This window comes from Hirundo rustica, unplaced genomic scaffold, assembly GCF_015227805.2.
Source record: "Hirundo rustica isolate bHirRus1 unplaced genomic scaffold, bHirRus1.pri.v3 scaffold_185_arrow_ctg1, whole genome shotgun sequence".
In the NCBI taxonomy this organism is placed as follows: Eukaryota; Metazoa; Chordata; class Aves; order Passeriformes; family Hirundinidae; genus Hirundo; species Hirundo rustica.
Window position 1 is genome coordinate 9,767 of NW_026690256.1, and position 7,871 is coordinate 17,637.

The following is a 7,871-nucleotide window of genomic DNA, read 5'->3' on the forward strand; positions in this document are numbered from 1 at the left end:
GGTAAGGTGTGGAAGTGTTCTCCTTGTGTGCTGAGGATGCTGCATTGTTCAGGACTGCTCCCAGCATGATATTTAACTGTAGAATATTTCCAAGTAGATTATACAAGGAGCACAGCAAGGCAGAGGCTGCATAAAAGAGAAAATTCTGGTTTTTTAATCTACTGCTCTGTGTTGCTTGGGTGGAAAATTGCACATAGGTATTCATCTCTCAGTTCAGGCTGAGAAAAATCAAACAATTTTCTCTCAGACCTTAATAAACCAGGCAGTGACAGAAACCAGCAGAGGCTCCCTTGCAGGCAGCACCAGTGTCGCTTTTCCAGCCTCCTCAGGGTTGCTCTGACTTTGCCATCAGATCCTGCAGAGCCAGAGGCTGCCCCTGGGCAGTGCCTGAGCTGGGAGGGCTCTGCAGGGCAGAGCTGAGCCCCCAGGGCTGGGCTGGGCTCTGGCAGCACTGGCAGGGCCCAGCCCTGGGCACAGGGAAGCAGCTGCAGGTAGGGACAGCTCCAGCCAGCAGAGCCCTGGGCAGACAGCAGCAGGAAAGTGCCACCAAGCTGTGCGGGGATATTGAAAGTCCTTTCCAGACCAAACTATTCCATGATCACTTTATTTACAGATCCCCATGTCGAGATACTGCAAATGGGGTGTCCCAGCTCCCTCTGCCCCAAGGAGCTCTGGGCAGGGCAGGCTGGAGGCTGGGAATGAGCTGACTCTCCTCCAGCAGTGCCATGGACAGGACCCTGGGTGTGTCCTGGGGATGCCATCCAAGCTGTGAGCTGCCTCCAGGGGACACTGGGGGACAGGAGTGTCCTTGGCCAGGAGTGGGGCTGAGACTCTGAGAAAGGCTGAGCCAGTTTGCTCTGCTGTGGCTCCCTCTGCTCTCAGCTGTGCCAGGCTGATTTTCAGGGGAACACAGGGACTGCCCTGAATCTCAGAAAGGGCAGCTGGGGACAGATGGAGTGACAGAGCAGCTCCCCTCACCCTTCACTGAGTTCCAGCCAATGCTCTTGCCTTGCACAGTTCTCTCTGATCTCCCTGGGCACAGCAGGAAACCCTCTCCAGCTGCCTTTGCCATCACTGTTCCTTAGCCCTGGTACAGGAGATGCTGCCAAGCTCCTCTGCCTCAGGAGCCCTTTGGACTGATGAAGTCCAAGCCCAGGACTGGCCCCTGTCCCTGCTCCCATGACCCCAGTGCTGCAGAGCAGAGCTGACCCCTCAGTGTCCACGGGCAGAGCCCCTGCTCATCACAGCAATGGGGCCAGATCCCAGCAGAGCTCCAGGCACGGGGATGAAGGATGAGCTCTGAGAAAAGGAAAATTGAGTGGCACAGAGCATCTGGGGCAGGGCTGGGAGAAAGGGTTTGGGCATTGCCCACCAAATCCCCTCTCTTTCTTCCTTCAACAGGACTCCATGGCCAGAGTGAAGAAATGTCCAACAGCAGCTCCATCAGCCACTTCCTCCTGCTGCCATTGGCAGACACGCGGCAGCTGCAGCTCCTGCACTTCTGCCTCTTCCTGGGCATCTCCCTGGCTGCCCTCCTGGCCAACGGCCTCATCATTGGCGCCGTAGCCTGCGGCCACCTCCTGCACACGCCCATGTTCTTCTTCCTGCTCAACCTGGCCCTCACCGACCTGGGCTCCATCCTCACCACTGTGCCCAAAGCCATGCACAATTCCCTCTGGGACACCAGGAACATCTCCTACAAAGGATGTGCTGCTCAGCTCTTTTTCTTTTCCTTGTTTATCACAGAAGAGCTTGTCCTCCTGACCATCATGTGCTATGACCTCTATGTGTCCATCTGCAAACCCCTGCACTACGGGACCCTCCTGGGCAGCAGAGCTTGTGCCCACATGGCAGCAGCTGCCTGGGCCTGTGCCTTTCTCACTGCTCTGCTGCACACAGCCAATACATTTTCACTGCCCCTGTGCCATGGCAATGCCCTGGGCCAGTTCTTCCGTGAAATCCCACACATCCTCAAGATCTCCTGCTCACAGTCAAACCTCAGGGAACTGGGGCTTCTTGCTGTTAGTGCCTGTTTAGCACTTGCATGTTTTGCGTTCATTGTTTTCTCCTATGTGCAGATCTTCAAGGCTGTGCTGAGGATCCCCTCTGAGCAGGGACAGCACAAAGCCTTTTCCACCTGCCTCCCTCACCTGGCTGTGGTTTCCCTGTTTTTCAGCACTGTCATGTTTGCCTACCTGAAGCCCCCCTCCATCTCCTCCCCATCCCTGGATCTGTCCCTGTCAGTTCTGTACTCGGTGGTGACTCCAGCCCTGAACCCCATTATCTACAGCCTGAGGAACCAGGAGCTCAAGGCTGCAGTGTGGAGGCTGATGACTGGATGGTTTCGGAAACATTAAACTGCTGGTCAATTTCTGCAAATCACTTGTAATAAAAGTCATATTTGATATTTCTCTGTATTTTAGTTTGGAGGTTTTTTTCTTTGATTTTTTTTTTTCCATCTTCTGCACAAATAAATGTGATGTTTGTGCCATTTCTCTTTTTGTTTCTCACTATTCCTGTGGCCACAGACTTTTTCAGTGAAGGGCTGTGTTACCTCAAGGCATGCGCAACAGCCCCACCTTGTGTCAACTTTTTGTTAATTCTGCCCTACAACCTCTAAGGCAGCAATGGCCTCAGGTTATCATTTATCATTACATGGATGACCTTTTGTTTGCACAACCTCAGCCCTTTTCGGATTTACAAATTCACCAAATTCAACAGACTCTTGCTAAACAAGCTCTGATTGTAGCCCCTGAAAAAATCCAGCGATCTTCTCCATGGAAGTATTTAGGATAGATTTTAACAGAACAGACGGTTACTCCCCAAAAGCTGCAATTTCATCACAACATTACTACATTACATGATGCACAAAAACTGTTAGGGGATTTACAGTGGCTCAGGCCTATAGTTGGAATTCCTAATGAACTGATTAATCAATTACGTCCTTTGCTGAAAGGGACTGACCCCACACAACAAGTGACTGTTTCCCCTCAACAGCAGCAGGTAATTCAACTCGTTGCTGAGTGCATTTTACAGGGCCAGGTTCACCGGAGAACTTTAGATCTTCCTGTTGACTTAGCCATATGGCTGGGCCCCACTCATTTTATGGGTGCATTGGTCCAGCATCTCAAGAGAACGGGGGAACAATGGGTGCTGGAACGGGTTATGCCTCCACTACAACAACAAAAGACTATATGGCAAAAAAATTGAGCTATTGAGTCTACTTATCAAGAAAGGACGTCAACGTGTAGTACAAGTTATGGGTTTGGAGCCTGATACAATTTTTCTGCCACTGCAACGAGATACATTAGATTAGTATTTGGTTAATTCTGCTGAATTACAGGAAGCACTATTAGGCAGCACTAGTACTATCGCACCTAATAACAGCAAGCCTCCACTGAAATGGGTAGGGATGCAGAAATGGATGTTAGTTCCTAAAAGAAGTGACAGGCCCATACCGGGAGCACTTACTGTATATACAGATGCTGGAAAGAAATCCCGTAAGGCTGCCATTACATGGCAGAAAGAAGGGTCTTGGGAAAAGAAAATGTCAGCGGAAGAAGCCGATACTTTGCAGACACTAGAGCTCTTTGCTGTGGTCTAGGCAATATCTCATTTCAGAGAACCAATTAATGTAGTGACTGATTCACTATATGTGGCAGGTGTTGTTGCACGAATAGAAGATGCCTTTATCAAAGAAGTACGAAATCAGAGACTCTATCAGCTTTTGATGCAGTTGAATAAAGCTTTGCACCAGCGAGAACAACCCTATGCAGTAATTCATATTCAGAGTCATAAATGGAACATTAGTTTAGGAGAAGGAAATCAGCGAGCTGATGAACTGGTATCTACAGCCATAACCGTGCCATTGCCTCAACATGTGTTAGCACGAGAGGCTCACTCCATTTTCCATCAGAACGCAAAAGGACTTCAGAAAGAATTCCACATTTCACATGCAGAAGCCACTGCAATTGTTAGAAGCTGTCCCATATGCTGTCACCATAATGGAGGTTTAGGGCTAGGGACAGGGGTTAATCCTCGTGGAGTAATGGCCAATGTACTGTGGCAAACAGATGTCACGCATGTTAATAGTTTTGGTCGCCTGAAATATGTTCATGTGACAATTGATACATACAGCCATTATATTTGGGCTACGCCTCAGTCAGGTGAAAGGGCTATTCATGTAATTAGACATTTAACTAGTTGTTTTGCAGTCATGGGAGTTTGTCGAAAGCTAAAAACAGACAATGGTCCAGCTTATGTCAGTAGCAGGGTTCAAACCTTTTTGAAACAATGGGGTGTGAAGCATGTTACAGGAATACCGCATAATCCTAGGGGGCAGGCAATTGTAGAGCGAGCAAATGGTACTTTAAAAACTTATATTGAAAAATTTAGCCATATGTCCTGGTTTGGGACAAATTTGGGAGAAAACCCCTGTATAGGATCCCTCTAAGGAAGCAAACCCAAGTGGCCCCTCCCTCCAACCGGTCCGGAAAAAAACCCAAAACCCTCTTTGGAGAAAAGTGGAAAAAACTATTTTACTAAACAAATGAAGTGCATACAAGTATAAAGAATGAATAGTATGAAACAGTAAAACCTCTCCTTCTGAAGTGAGATGGCAAATTGAGAAAGTCCTTGCCGTGGTGTAGCTCGGCTCTCTCTCGGACTCTCCTCAGTCCCAGTCTCTCCGGCGCTGCTGGAAAATGCCGAGGTCCAGGCCCCGGTGGGCCGCAGGTGCAGCCCCCAGTGCTCCCCTGGGTTTTCAGTCCAGAGCTGGTTTAAACAGTTCCAAGAAAAAGGAAAAAAAAACAGTCCAGGGAAATTCTCTGCCCTAGCTAGCTGAAACTAACTAAAAGCAAAGAAAAAATCTCTGTCCTGCAGTCTCTCCAAGCCTCCGCCGAACACGCTGTCTGCAGAAGAATGTGGAGGAGTCAGGTAGTTTTCTCAAAACAAACTCCGCGCTTCTCCTTGCTCTTAGAACCAGTCTTAAAGGCACAGGACTCAATATACAGCACAAACAGAACAGACGATTGGGGATACAGGCATCATAAAGTTACCCTAGGACACCATATCACAGATATTCAGGAACGTGTGGCTAAAACATTGTTTGTGTTGAACTATTTGTGTGTATTTGGATCATCAAAGGTACCAGCAGTTATCACACATTTTGACAGCCCTAGTGAGAACAAGACAGAACCAACAGAAATCTGGGTTAGATACAAATGTTTGAAGACAGGTTTATGGCAAAGTACAGTGAAAGTATTATATTGGGGAAGAGGATATCTTTGTGTTTTGTGGGAGATTAGGGACAGGCGGTCGGAAGATATCGCGCTGTACGGGCAGACAGAACCCCTCCCTCAACTCTTAGTTGGTCAGTGTCCTTGATAAGATAAGCAATACCTAACCTGTAACGTAAGCAGACGGATGTGATGTAGCAAACAGAGGTTTTATAACCCCATGTAACCAGTTAATAAACGCCATTAGCCGTCCACCACACTGGTGTCTGTGAGCTGATGGACCGAGCAGCCTGGGTGTGGCTGCCGTGTCGTTCCTGAACCAGGTCGCTACACCTCAGCGGAGGTAACAAGTGGTGCTGAAACCCGGGAGTCGCCCTGGACATTGGGAGTCGCCCTGGACATCGGGAGTCGCCTGGACGGGTGAACGACGGCCGAGCGGCTGGTCCAGCTCGGCGGGAGGGACGCCTCCGGACCCACGCAGAGGATGGAAGCTCTCGTGAAGGTCGTTTCTCAGATTCATAAGCAGTGGGGAATTGATTGTAAAGCAAAAGATTTTACCCTCGCAGTGACGAGGCTTTTGCAACTTAGTATTATTGATCGTCCGGTGGATATCCTCCACCCAGATGTTTGGGATCAATGTACTAAAGCTCTTGCCGAAGACACAATGTCTTCCAGCTCAGGGAAAAATCTTAAAGCATGGGGGAGGGTCGTAAAATCATTACAGAAGGCGTTGCATGAACAAGACACCTGGAGAGCTGCGCGAAATTGTTTAAAGGTTTCCCCCCAATTAGGTATCGCAGCAGCAACGCAAACTTTCTCAGAGGGAACTGTTGTTGAGAATTTTCAGAATGTAAAAGAATGTACTCAGAATGTTAGTAATAATGCTCAGAGTGTTGATGAAGTCGGTTTGGCTGAATGTATGGGCTCGGGATCAGAAGGTCAAGAGCTTGCTTCGAGGCCCCCGAGCTCAAGGCCGCTCACTGAAGAGATAAAACAGATGCAGTCATTTTACAGCGGTCTAGCTGAAGAAGCTAGGAATGCTGAAAAAGTGGGGGAGGGACCTCCACCTTATGCGCCTCAAGATAGCACTGAAAACAAAGAGAGCTCGTTTGCGAATGCGGGGGCGCGCGAGCAGAAAAAGGGAGGAGAGCACAAAGAGAAAGCTGAAGCCAATCTTTGCCAAAAAGCGCGTTTTTCTAAGGCAAGAAGCTCCCACAGCAGGAGGCGGGGGGAGCGCAGGGGCAGAGGGCAGCTCAGTCCTGAGGAAAAGGGGCGGGGGCCAAGGGAGAAAGAGTGGCCCAGCCCCGGGAGAAAGGGGCGGGGGCCCAGGGGGAAGGGACGGCCCAGTCCTGAGGGAAAGGGGCCGGGTCGGAGCCCGACCAAAAGGGTCCAGAGCCCGGAAGCAGCCAGTCAGTCGACTTCCGGCTCTGACTCGGACTTCAGCTGGGACTGGGACAGCCGGTCCTCTGCAGCCGGCTCTGACTCCGGCTCTGACAAAGAAGAAATAACAGTATATAAAATCAGTAACAACAATGTTTCTACCCGAGTTGAGGGGAAGTCAGAAAAAGAACAAACTCCCCTCACAGACTGGAAGAAGATAAAAATGGCATGCTTTAAATGCAGCCAGGCAGTTAAATTGGGCAAACGTGCAAATTATCAGACTCCCACCTTCAGTGCCCCAGTCATTCAAACCCTATCAGAATCTTGCAGCACGCAGACAAAAGAGGGAAGCCACATCTGGCACCTCCTCCTCATTCAGTCCTTTAGCTATCTACCAAAAACCTAAGTCAGATCCTTACAATTTGTTTCTTAGTGTGTTAAATGCTACCTTTTTGTCCTTGAACCAATCCAATCCAAACTTTACAAAATCATGCTAGTTATGTTATAATGCAGAACCTCCTTTTTATGAGGGTGTCGCCCTTGATGCTCCTTTTGAATACTCTGCAGCAAACAATCCACACAACTGTAAGTGGGACACCCCCCGGAGAGAAATTACCCTGAGTCAAGTCACAGGCCGAGGCAAATGCTTTGGCAGTGTAACCGTAGCAAAGCAGATGGGAAATATCTGTACTGAGTTCATCCAACCTAGTCAAAAGACTGACAAGTGGGCAGTTCCGTTCCTATCAGGAATGTGGGTCTGTCAACAAATTGGAATAACCCCCTGTGTGTACCTTAACAAATTCAATAACCTTGCTGACTTTTGTGTCCAAGTTCTGATTGTTCCTAGAGTCCTGTATCACCAAGAAGAAGAAATGTATCACTTTTTAGAAGAAACCATCCTGCTCCGCAAAAGAGAAGTAATGACAGGTATAACCATTGCAATGCTCCTTGGCCTAGGAGCCACTGGCACAGCCACAGGTGTTTCAGCTCTCGTCACCCAACATCAAAGACTTTCTCAGCTGCAAATGACAATTGACGAAGACTTACTAAGAATTGAAAAATCCATCTCCTCTCTGGAAAGATCTATCTCCTCGCTTTCAGAAGTCGTGCTGCAAAACAGGCGAGGACTGGACCTCTTGCTCATGCAGCAAGGAGGCCTGTGTGCCGCCTTGAGAGAAGAATGCTGTTTTTATGCAGACCACACCGGAGTCGTGCGAGACTCCATGGCCGAACTGAGAGGAAGACTGGCCCAGA